The sequence below is a fragment of the Phalaenopsis equestris genome, unplaced genomic scaffold, assembly GCF_001263595.1.
Source record: "Phalaenopsis equestris unplaced genomic scaffold, ASM126359v1 Scaffold000054, whole genome shotgun sequence".
NCBI lineage: Eukaryota > Viridiplantae > Streptophyta > Magnoliopsida > Asparagales > Orchidaceae > Phalaenopsis > Phalaenopsis equestris.
Genome location: NW_018164496.1, coordinates 170,166 through 180,107, shown reverse-complemented (window position 1 = coordinate 180,107; position 9,942 = coordinate 170,166).

The following is a 9,942-nucleotide window of genomic DNA, read 5'->3' as shown; positions in this document are numbered from 1 at the left end:
TTTATCTATCTCACGCCTAAGTTTTCATATTTACACCTACATCACTCAAATTTTTGATAGCAAATAAAAAATAATACTATTAACATTTTGTTAAACTTGTACATATTTCCATGCATTGACTTACGGTTTGTTTGGATAAAAATTATCTACACAGCTATGCGTCCAGACTTCGATGAGATTTTTACAAATGTAAGCGACAAACCCACTAAAGAAAAAATGAAATGTTCTATATTTTAATGCATGACCTGGCTCGATCCAACACTTCGCTTCGAAAATAAAATCACCCTGTATTTTAATGCATGAACCGATCGGATCCAACCCATTGCTTTGAAACAAAACCGCTCACGCCAAATCAATCTTCATTTTCTTCTAACGCCGTCAGGTAGGGTTTCGCAGAGTGTTATTCATTTGTGATTTTGGTAGTTAGGGTTTGATTCGTTTGCAATCCCTTGCACTGTTGGTCGTTGAACGCATAGTTGTCGCAATCCGTCTCTCTCATTTAAGTTTTGTAATGTTGAAACAATCCTTTTGTAAGGATTTAGGATTTATGGTGCGAACACATGTACTTCTCTTTGTATTTTTAAGCAAGATAAGATAAAATAATGGAAAAACTTAAGGAAAATTGAGAGCGTAAGAGTCGGCGGAGAGCATCCAGGTAATTTTTTTTTGTGTTATACTTGCATTGAAAAGTTCATGTAACCAAGATAAGCATTGTTACATATAAATTTTATTTGTATTGTGCAATGACAAACTTGATAGCTAAATTAATCATATGGAATGATGATTTAGGGCCTGTTTGGGGCAGCTAATAGGGTACGGCGGCGTTTTGGCATTTTGAAAATGTTGTCGTCATGTTTGAATATCGCGTTCGGGTGCCGTTTTTGGTGCTGCTCCGAAAATCAAATCGTGTTTTCCTTATTACCTTTGCAAGCCGATTGTAGCCGCGTCCCGCGTATGCTTATTGCGTTTAGGGTATGAATTCCTGAGGTGCCTTTCCCCGCTCTCCCTTGCCCGCCCATCCGAGGAGAATCTCTCCTCTGCTACTTCACTCTGTCGGAGATCGGCACATATGAGGTATATTTTCGACCTCACGCTCTCGCCCTACTCGATATTCCCTCTCCTCCCTTCTCGCGGGTATGTAATTGACCCTTGCAGTGCTTTTCATTTATGTGCTTGCGAATGTTGAAATAACAATTATGATGGGGAAATTTGAGAAAATAGAAGCTTTTGCTGTGGCATTTACATATGACTTCTTGTTCGTATGATCAATTTTCTACTTGAGAAAGTTGGAATTACAATATTCAATTCCTGTGATCTGTTAAAAAGAAATGTAATGGGGGATTTACATATCTACCACTTCATTTCCTATTCAATTCCTATGCACTGTTAAAAAAAATATAATGGAAAATATAATGGGAGATTTACATACATACCATTCTATGCAGTTACATTTCAATTCCTATGCTCTTTAGTTAGAAAATATAATGGGGCATTTACATTCAGAACACGCAATTCCTTAATGATGAAATTTGCATTAGTGATGAATGCTTTATCATACATAAGGTATGGTGGAATTTACATTAGTTGAATGCTTTCTCATTTATCTTAAAATATAATGGGGCATTTACATACAAACAGAACACGCAATTCTCTTTATTATTTGAAGTGCAAATATCTTAAATGTTGAGTACATATCCCTCAACTAGTTTGGGAAACATGGAAAGTTTAGTTCATATCCCTCAACTTTTTTCAAATGCTTTGTGAAGTGGGTAACATGGAAAGTTGTTTCAAAAGCACGTATCCTCGTCTCCTACTAATTCCTTTTCTTAATGTTAGTAATTGGGGAAGGAGTTCTTAAATGCATACATTTTTCAGTTATCTAATTTGGTGAGAGCAAATAAAATAAGGTGTTTATTTTTGTTATTGGTGCTGAAGTCCTATATATGTGGAGTTGTTTGTATCTGTTTTTGTTGTTGAGATGAGTTGCAAGCTATATCTGGAATGGGGATAAATCGTTTTACTCTTGAGATGATTGGAATGGTGTTGAGCACAGTGGTAATGGTGTTGAGATGAGTTGTAAGGTGGCATATATTTATCTCTAGAATGGGAATTGTTTTAGTCTTGATAAGTGGTGATGGGGTTGAGCATACTTCACTTTTAGGAGAACTGGACATTTGCACTTGTATTGGTTGGAGATGAGCGGTATTGTCCTTCATAGCTATTCTGAAGGATCATTTGGCTATTAGGTTGATTCAGTGCTCTTTGTTAGGCTATTTGGTTTCATTAGGCAATTCAGTTTATTCTCAATTCATATTAGTTTTGCCTTAAATCCTGAATTTTCTATAAAGAGAGAGAGAGAGAGAGAATTTATGAAGGGCGAGAAACATAAAAATTTGGCCATAATTTTGCTCTATTTCTACGTATCTTCTTAAAGTTTACGAAGCTTTGTCATGCAAAACTCTTCAATTGGAGACAAAATTCTCAATTGGCAACCTGCTATCCGAATTTGATGGCAACTTGCTATCTGAATTTGATGATTATATTGGATTGTTGGAGATAAGTCTTTCTTTTTCCTTACAATTATTACTTGTACTTATATTTTAAGTTACTTATAGTTCAACATGTCTAAGACAAATGAAGGGGGTTTGTCTGCTATGTGAGATAAGGAAGTTACAAATATTATTTGCAATTTCTGTATTAAATAAATAGACTCGGAAATAAGCCAAACACGTATTTTAACAAGGAAGGTTGGCAAAATATTACGAAGAGGTTGAAAGAATTGACTGAAAGAGATTACGATGAGCTCAAATTTAAAAACAGATGTGATAAATTGAAGAGTGAATGTAATGAGGGCTACATGAAGAGGGGCTACTTGAAGCCCTATCCAAACACCAGATATCATATTTCTGATTTTGAGATAGCCAGTGACACCATCCGTGACAGAAAATAAATGTTTAATAAACGTCACTCTTCTTTACACGAGGTAATTGAAATAATATTTGGGGTTTGGAAGAAGAAATGGGTCATCCTAAGTGATATGTCGTCATATTCATTTCAAAAGCAAGTGCATATTGTGGTGGTCACAATGACACTTCATAACTTCATCTGATGACATCTCTCTCAATCAGATAGGGACTTCAGTATGACTGAAAATGATGAACAAAATTTCTCTAAAGAGCTTCAGAATTTGTGGTTGGGTCTTCATTTCTTGAGGATGAGATAAACTCTAATGAATTTGAAATTCATGACGGTGAAGGTGTGGCCGAGATGGCTGCTTTGAGGGAGTCTATCGCAGATGCAATCTGTGGCAGCTGATCCACCAATCTTATTTATTCATTAGACTATAGATTTATTTTTTTATGTATTTTGTTTTGTTATTTTTTTATTTATGGATCTGACAATTTGTTTCTTTTTTTCTTGGGCAGCTATAACAACATGAGTTCCAGGATTTTTGGGACTAACGGAGTTGTCTTGTGTTACTGTAGACTACCGGCTTCGTTACTCACATCACGTCAACCTCGCAGTAGTGGGAGACAGTTCTACGGTTTTTGCAGGGGCGTTTTAGCTCATTGCAGTTTCTTCTGTTGGGCCAACAGTCTAGCATATTACACTACCAACAGTGATCAGGGTATGTTGATTTCCCATAGAGACAGTGCAACTGATGACAAACGTAATCAGAGTTTTAAATTAAATATTTTAATATTTCTCATTGTAGATGTAATTGTACTTATAATTATTTTATATCTTCTGATACTCACGAGAATGTGAGCACTCTATGTTATCTTTTTGAACTGATTCGTAATAATTTGCAATTTATGTTTTATCTATTTTTGTGCTCATACAGTTCCGTTGCAAACAACTTCACTAAACAGGGGCAAAATTATCATTTATCGAGCAACAACTGTCAATAAGTTGTTCTGCATAAGCTCCCTCAAACAACGAGTTAGTTTATCCTGATAAACTGCATATTATTAAATTGTCAGGATAATCTGCTTATATAATCTGCAGCTACCCCAAACAGACCCTTGGTATTGGAAGAAAAAAATGTTTCATCTTACCACCACAATATTATATATGACAATAACACCATGTCATTGCACTAATAACACTACGATAAAATCACAATACAACCGCAATAACACCACAATAATATTGTAATACACCCACAATCTACAATAAGATGACACAAATAACACCACTGTAAAACTATAATAACACCACTGTAAAACTATAATAACACCACTGTAAAACTATAATAACACCACTGTAAAACTATAATAACACCACTGTAAAACTATAATAACACCACTGTAAAACTATAATAACACCACAATAATACCATAATACAACCACAATAACAATAATAACATCACAATACAACCACAATAACACTGCAATTATACCATAATGTGTTAGCACAAATAACATAATTGTACAACTATCATAAGACCACAATAACACTACAATACAACCACAATAACACCATAATATAACTTCAATAACATCATAATGCAACCACAATAACACCGCAATAACATATTAATACGAAGGCACGAATAACAAGCCTTTTGTAAGGTTTTAGGATTTAGGGTGTGAACGCGTGTACTTCTCTTTGTATTTTCAAGCAAGATAATAGACGATAATATAAGAAAATAAAGAAAATAGAGAGCGTAAGAGTCGACGAAGAGCATCTAGGTAGTTTTTTTTTGTTGCACTTGCATTGAAAAGTTCATGTAACCAATAAAAACATTGTTACGTATAGATTTTATATATATTGTGCAATGACAAACTTGATAGCTAAATTAATCATATGGAATGATGATTTAGTATTGGAAGAGAAAATGTTTCACCTAACCTCCATAATATTATATATGACAATAGCACGGTATCATTACACTAATAACATCATAATAACATCACAATACAACCACAACACAGCCGTAATAACACCACAATAACATCACAATATATCTACAATAACACTACCAACAGTGATCAGGGTATGTTGATTTCCCATAGAGACAGTGCAACTGATGACAAACGTAATCAGAGTTTTAAATTAAATATTTTAATATTTCTCATTGTAGATGTAATTGTACTTATAATTATTTTATATCTTCTGATACTCACGAGAATGTGAGCACTCTATGTTATCTTTTTGAACTGATTCGTAATAATTTGCAATTTATGTTTTATCTATTTTTGTGCTCATACAGTTCCGTTGCAAACAACTTCACTAAACAGGGGCAAAATTATCATTTATCGAGCAACAACTGTCAATAAGTTGTTCTGCATAAGCTCCCTCAAACAACGAGTTAGTTTATCCTGATAAACTGCATATTATTAAATTGTCAGGATAATCTGCTTATATAATCTGCAGCTACCCCAAACAGACCCTTGGTATTGGAAGAAAAAAATGTTTCATCTTACCACCACAATATTATATATGACAATAACACCATGTCATTGCACTAATAACACTACGATAAAATCACAATACAACCGCAATAACACCACAATAATATTGTAATACACCCACAATCTACAATAAGATGACACAAATTAGGACAGGGTGTGTTAAACCACTAGTAGTCTCTTCAAAAGAAATAAGTTTAGTGTTTCTATAAATGATAGAGCATTGTAACATCACTATGATGATTTTTTGGTATCATTCTACCAGAAACAAAATAGTGTCAGGATTTAGATACTACAGTTAACATAGAAAGAGGAAAGTTTACCTTAACACCATTCTTCACTTTCCAAGCTCCGCTTCCATTGGTAAGAAAAGAAATAACTTCATCAAGGGCCTCATTTGTAGCAGAAAATGATTTGTGCTGGCCGCTATACACATCTTTTAACTGATAAAATTCATTAATTTTCCTTGGAGTAAACTCCATCATTTTTCTACTAACAAACACATAGTCTTTAGAAGTCTCCTTAAAATTGGCATAGAACTCCATCACTACATCAATAATAGCCTCGGTAGTAAAGTAAAAAATTTTTTCCCATTGTCGAGCATTGATTATTCTTTCAACTTCTCCACCCCGATTTTTAAATCCTCAATCCAAAATCACTTTTCTAGTTGTAAGTAGACTATTGAAACAAATGTTGGCTTTGTAATTAACAAACTTTTGATCATCAAAATCCACTTTTCCAAAATCCACCTTTCTCTTCCCTTTGCTCATTCTTGGTGCCATGGTAAATCTAAGAAAATTTGATAAAATCCAAATAAATTCCCAAAAATTCCAAAGATCACAATGTGGAACGTTTTAAACTTAAATCTACAAAGTAAGAGTTCTTAACCTATGGATTTTCTCAAATCCTGCAAAAAAAATTTCAAAATTTTGGATCTCGGTAATGTAAGATAAATCCTTGGTGAAGATAGAAAATTTTGAGTTCAAATTATAGCTGTTACCTAGAGAAGATGAAATTCAAACTTTTTTGCCTTTAAATCACCTCAAATACGAGCAATAGCAAGCCCTAGGTGCAAAAACTAGAGGTTGAAGGTGGCTCAAAGGGTAAAAATGGCATTTTACTGTGCAAATCACAAATTTTTAAGGTGTCTGCGTGGTTTTCGGGTCGAGTGAGCTATCGATGCCCATGCCGTCGGTGCCAGTGGCCGAAAATTGATTTTTCTATTTTCATAAGTTTCACTTTTCTTTCAATTTACTCCAAAGTCTATTTAGTCTTTTTAAACAATAATTTTCATCTTAAAATAATTCACAAACAAGTATTTTCACAAAAAAACACCAAACTAAGTTTTATATATGAAAATACACTTTTTTACAAATACATTTTTCTAATCACAATTTCACCTCCTCAAGGCAAACTAAATTATAATTCAACGTTGAAATCAAGCCAAAACACTAGAACGCTGACACAAAACTACGCTGACATAAAACTATACATGAAATAGAGTTCTAAAGAAAAGTAAAGTAAATCAAATCAACACAATTACATTAAAAATAGAAGTATTTTAAAATAGTAGAGAGTCAAACTTCTACAATTATTCTGCCTCATCTTCAGTACTTTCTCCTCCTCTAATATCTCTCATAGGCTCGTAATGGACATACAAATTGTAGAAGGGTCAGTACAGGAATTGATCAGTCAAATTTTCATTGATCTATCCATTTTTCTTGAACATCTGCACCAATTTTGCTTTTATTGTTCCAGTATGATCAAATTTCTCCTTCGTCCTCCAATCTAATTGATCAAAAAGGTAGTTAAGATTTCCTATTGCATTCGTAGTACTCTGAAGTTCTCTTTCTATTTTCTGCATTTTCTTCTCCAAAGCAATTAAACATCCAACTATTTGTGGCATCAATTGTGTTGAAGCATGTGATCAATGATCTAAAATGATATCTAATGCTTCATTTCCATTCCCAATATAATTATCATCAATAGGAATCTTGGGCACCCAAGGTAATAAGACTTTCTCCCAACTTTCACATGGAACTTGAGATTGACTGCAAAGTAGGAAAATTGTGGAAGGATGCCCAAGTTCATTTATTGACCAATTCATAACAGATTTCAAAAGAATTGATCCCACATCAACGGGTTTTTCCATTTAAATGCAATAGTTTAAAAAAAAACTTTCTCTTGTAACTCTACTAATATTCATGGTAAAGAGTAATTTTCTAGATATGAAGAAATATCGTTGTTTTGATATTAGATTAAGCAGTGAAGCAGAGAAACTAATGTATCCCTTATCTCTGATTTCCCAATTATCATTTTCATCCTTCAAAAAATTATATACATTTTGCATCATATCTCTCGTTGGGATAAAATTTGTATATTGACATATTGGAATGTTTTCAATCATATACAAATCATTAATTCGAGTTGGAGTAAATGGTATAACTTTATCTCAAACGAAGACGACTCCTTGGGTAATTCAATGTAAGTTAGCATAGAATTCCTTTACCACAGGAACAAGAACTGCAGCAGTGGTGTAGCACAGAACTTCCCAATGCCTCTGTACAATGATTTTCTCAATCTGTGAACTTGGATTACTCTATCCATGTATCCATGATTGACAAAGCCGATTGACAAAGCCCCTCTTCTTGATAAGTATCAATTTTGTAATTACTTTGTCGTATAATTATTACGCGTCAAAACTGATAAACTTTCTTCTATTGAAAACTCCATACCTTGAAGTATTTCTGGAATTGGAAGCCATGGAATTCAGAATTAGATTGTTTATGGACGTCCAAGGATGTACTTAGGCCTTTAAAAGCACCTTTCAATGGTTATTTTGGAGCAAAATCCCGCCAAAGTCATTTGAATTCGCTGTGTACGCGCAAAACTCCTCGGGACGCCGTCAGCGCTCCCGATGGCGCTGTCTGCGCCATGGTCCATTAAGCGCTCTCGATGGCACTGTCGGCACCAGAGGCCAAAATTACATCTTTTAATTTTTTTATTCAATTTGATTCCAAATTTTCCTGTAATACTAATATTTGTTTAAATTTATTATCTACAAAATTGTGTAGGATTCAAAAATATTACTATCTCCTAATACATGAAAACACTTGTTAAACAACAAAGTTATATATATATATATATATAAGGTGCTATGCTAGGATTTCTAGCGGGATGAAGACTGGAGGTAGCTAGCTGTGGACAGAAACTGAAGAAGGGAGCAGTGGAGTACTCTCCTTTACTTGGCTCTCACTTTGGTGGTTCATCTCCTCACTTAAATTCTCCCGGGTTAGGAGTTTCAAAAGTGTTACTGTTCCATTGAGCAAGCTCTCTGTCTACTCACTTGGAACCTGTGGGGAGATTTATTCCTACATTTCTTTAATTGCTGGTCTAGTTTCTGGATGCCTAACTAAGTTAGGCTTTACTAATTTTTATTACCTCTCTATTTTTTTGAGGACTCTCCACTTTTTTACATCTACTTATTGCTTTTGGTTTTAAGCAGTATCTTCTCCTTGGTGACTTGGTTTCTTATTACAGTAGTCTTTACTGGTTTAGATTGCTATAGTGGGGAGTCTATCAGTTTTTTGTGTGTTATTTCTCCTTCTCTTTGTGTGGTTCCCCTATTGTTATAAGGCCATTATTATGTCTTTGCCTAAAGTTATTTTCTTATTATCTTGTACTGTTGATAGGAATTGGGAGGTGTGTTGACTCTTCTCTGTGATGAGCGACCAAAGAAAAATATGTTGAGATTTTCATATCTATTTTACACTAATTTTGATGATATTGCACTTTAAAGAAGGGTATTTTTGATGTTTTGTTGTAGGTATGATGAATTATGGTCATTGGAAACTTTATTAGTATAATTAGTTATTTAAGAGTTATTAAAATTACATATTTATTTAAATTGCCTATTAGTGACAGATAAGCAATTTGAATTATATTGTTGTGATTAAGTATTGATTTTCTAAAATCTTAGTTTGTAGCCTCTAATTTTACTCCCTGTGGGATCAATATCTAGGACTCCATTAGAGCCCTGTATTACTTGAGTGATACATATACTTGCATTGATAAGTGTGACTTTACCACTATTGAATATTTTGTATATACATCTTTATTGAATCTATAACCGTTGTCAAGTTTTTGGTGCCATTGCTGAGGAATTAAATCTTCTAGCTGTAGAATTAAATACTTGTATTTTTAAGCATATATAAAGTCGCTGTCAACTTTTTGGCGTCGTTGCTGGGGAGTAAACAAGAATCATAATTAGAGTAATGGACAAATTAGGACTATTAGAAAATTTTTACAGGAATTGTAACTTATTTTCATATTTAGTTGATTGTTTTTCTGTGTACTGATTTCAATTGTATGCGTAAATTTGGACCTGAAAATCTTATACCCTATGATTTGAAATTAGAACGCACTGTTAGAAGAATTAGAAAACTAAGAAGAGAACCTAGAAATCCTGACACAATGGAAAACAACGTGAACAATCAAGGAATAGAAAATGAACATCAACCTAGACCT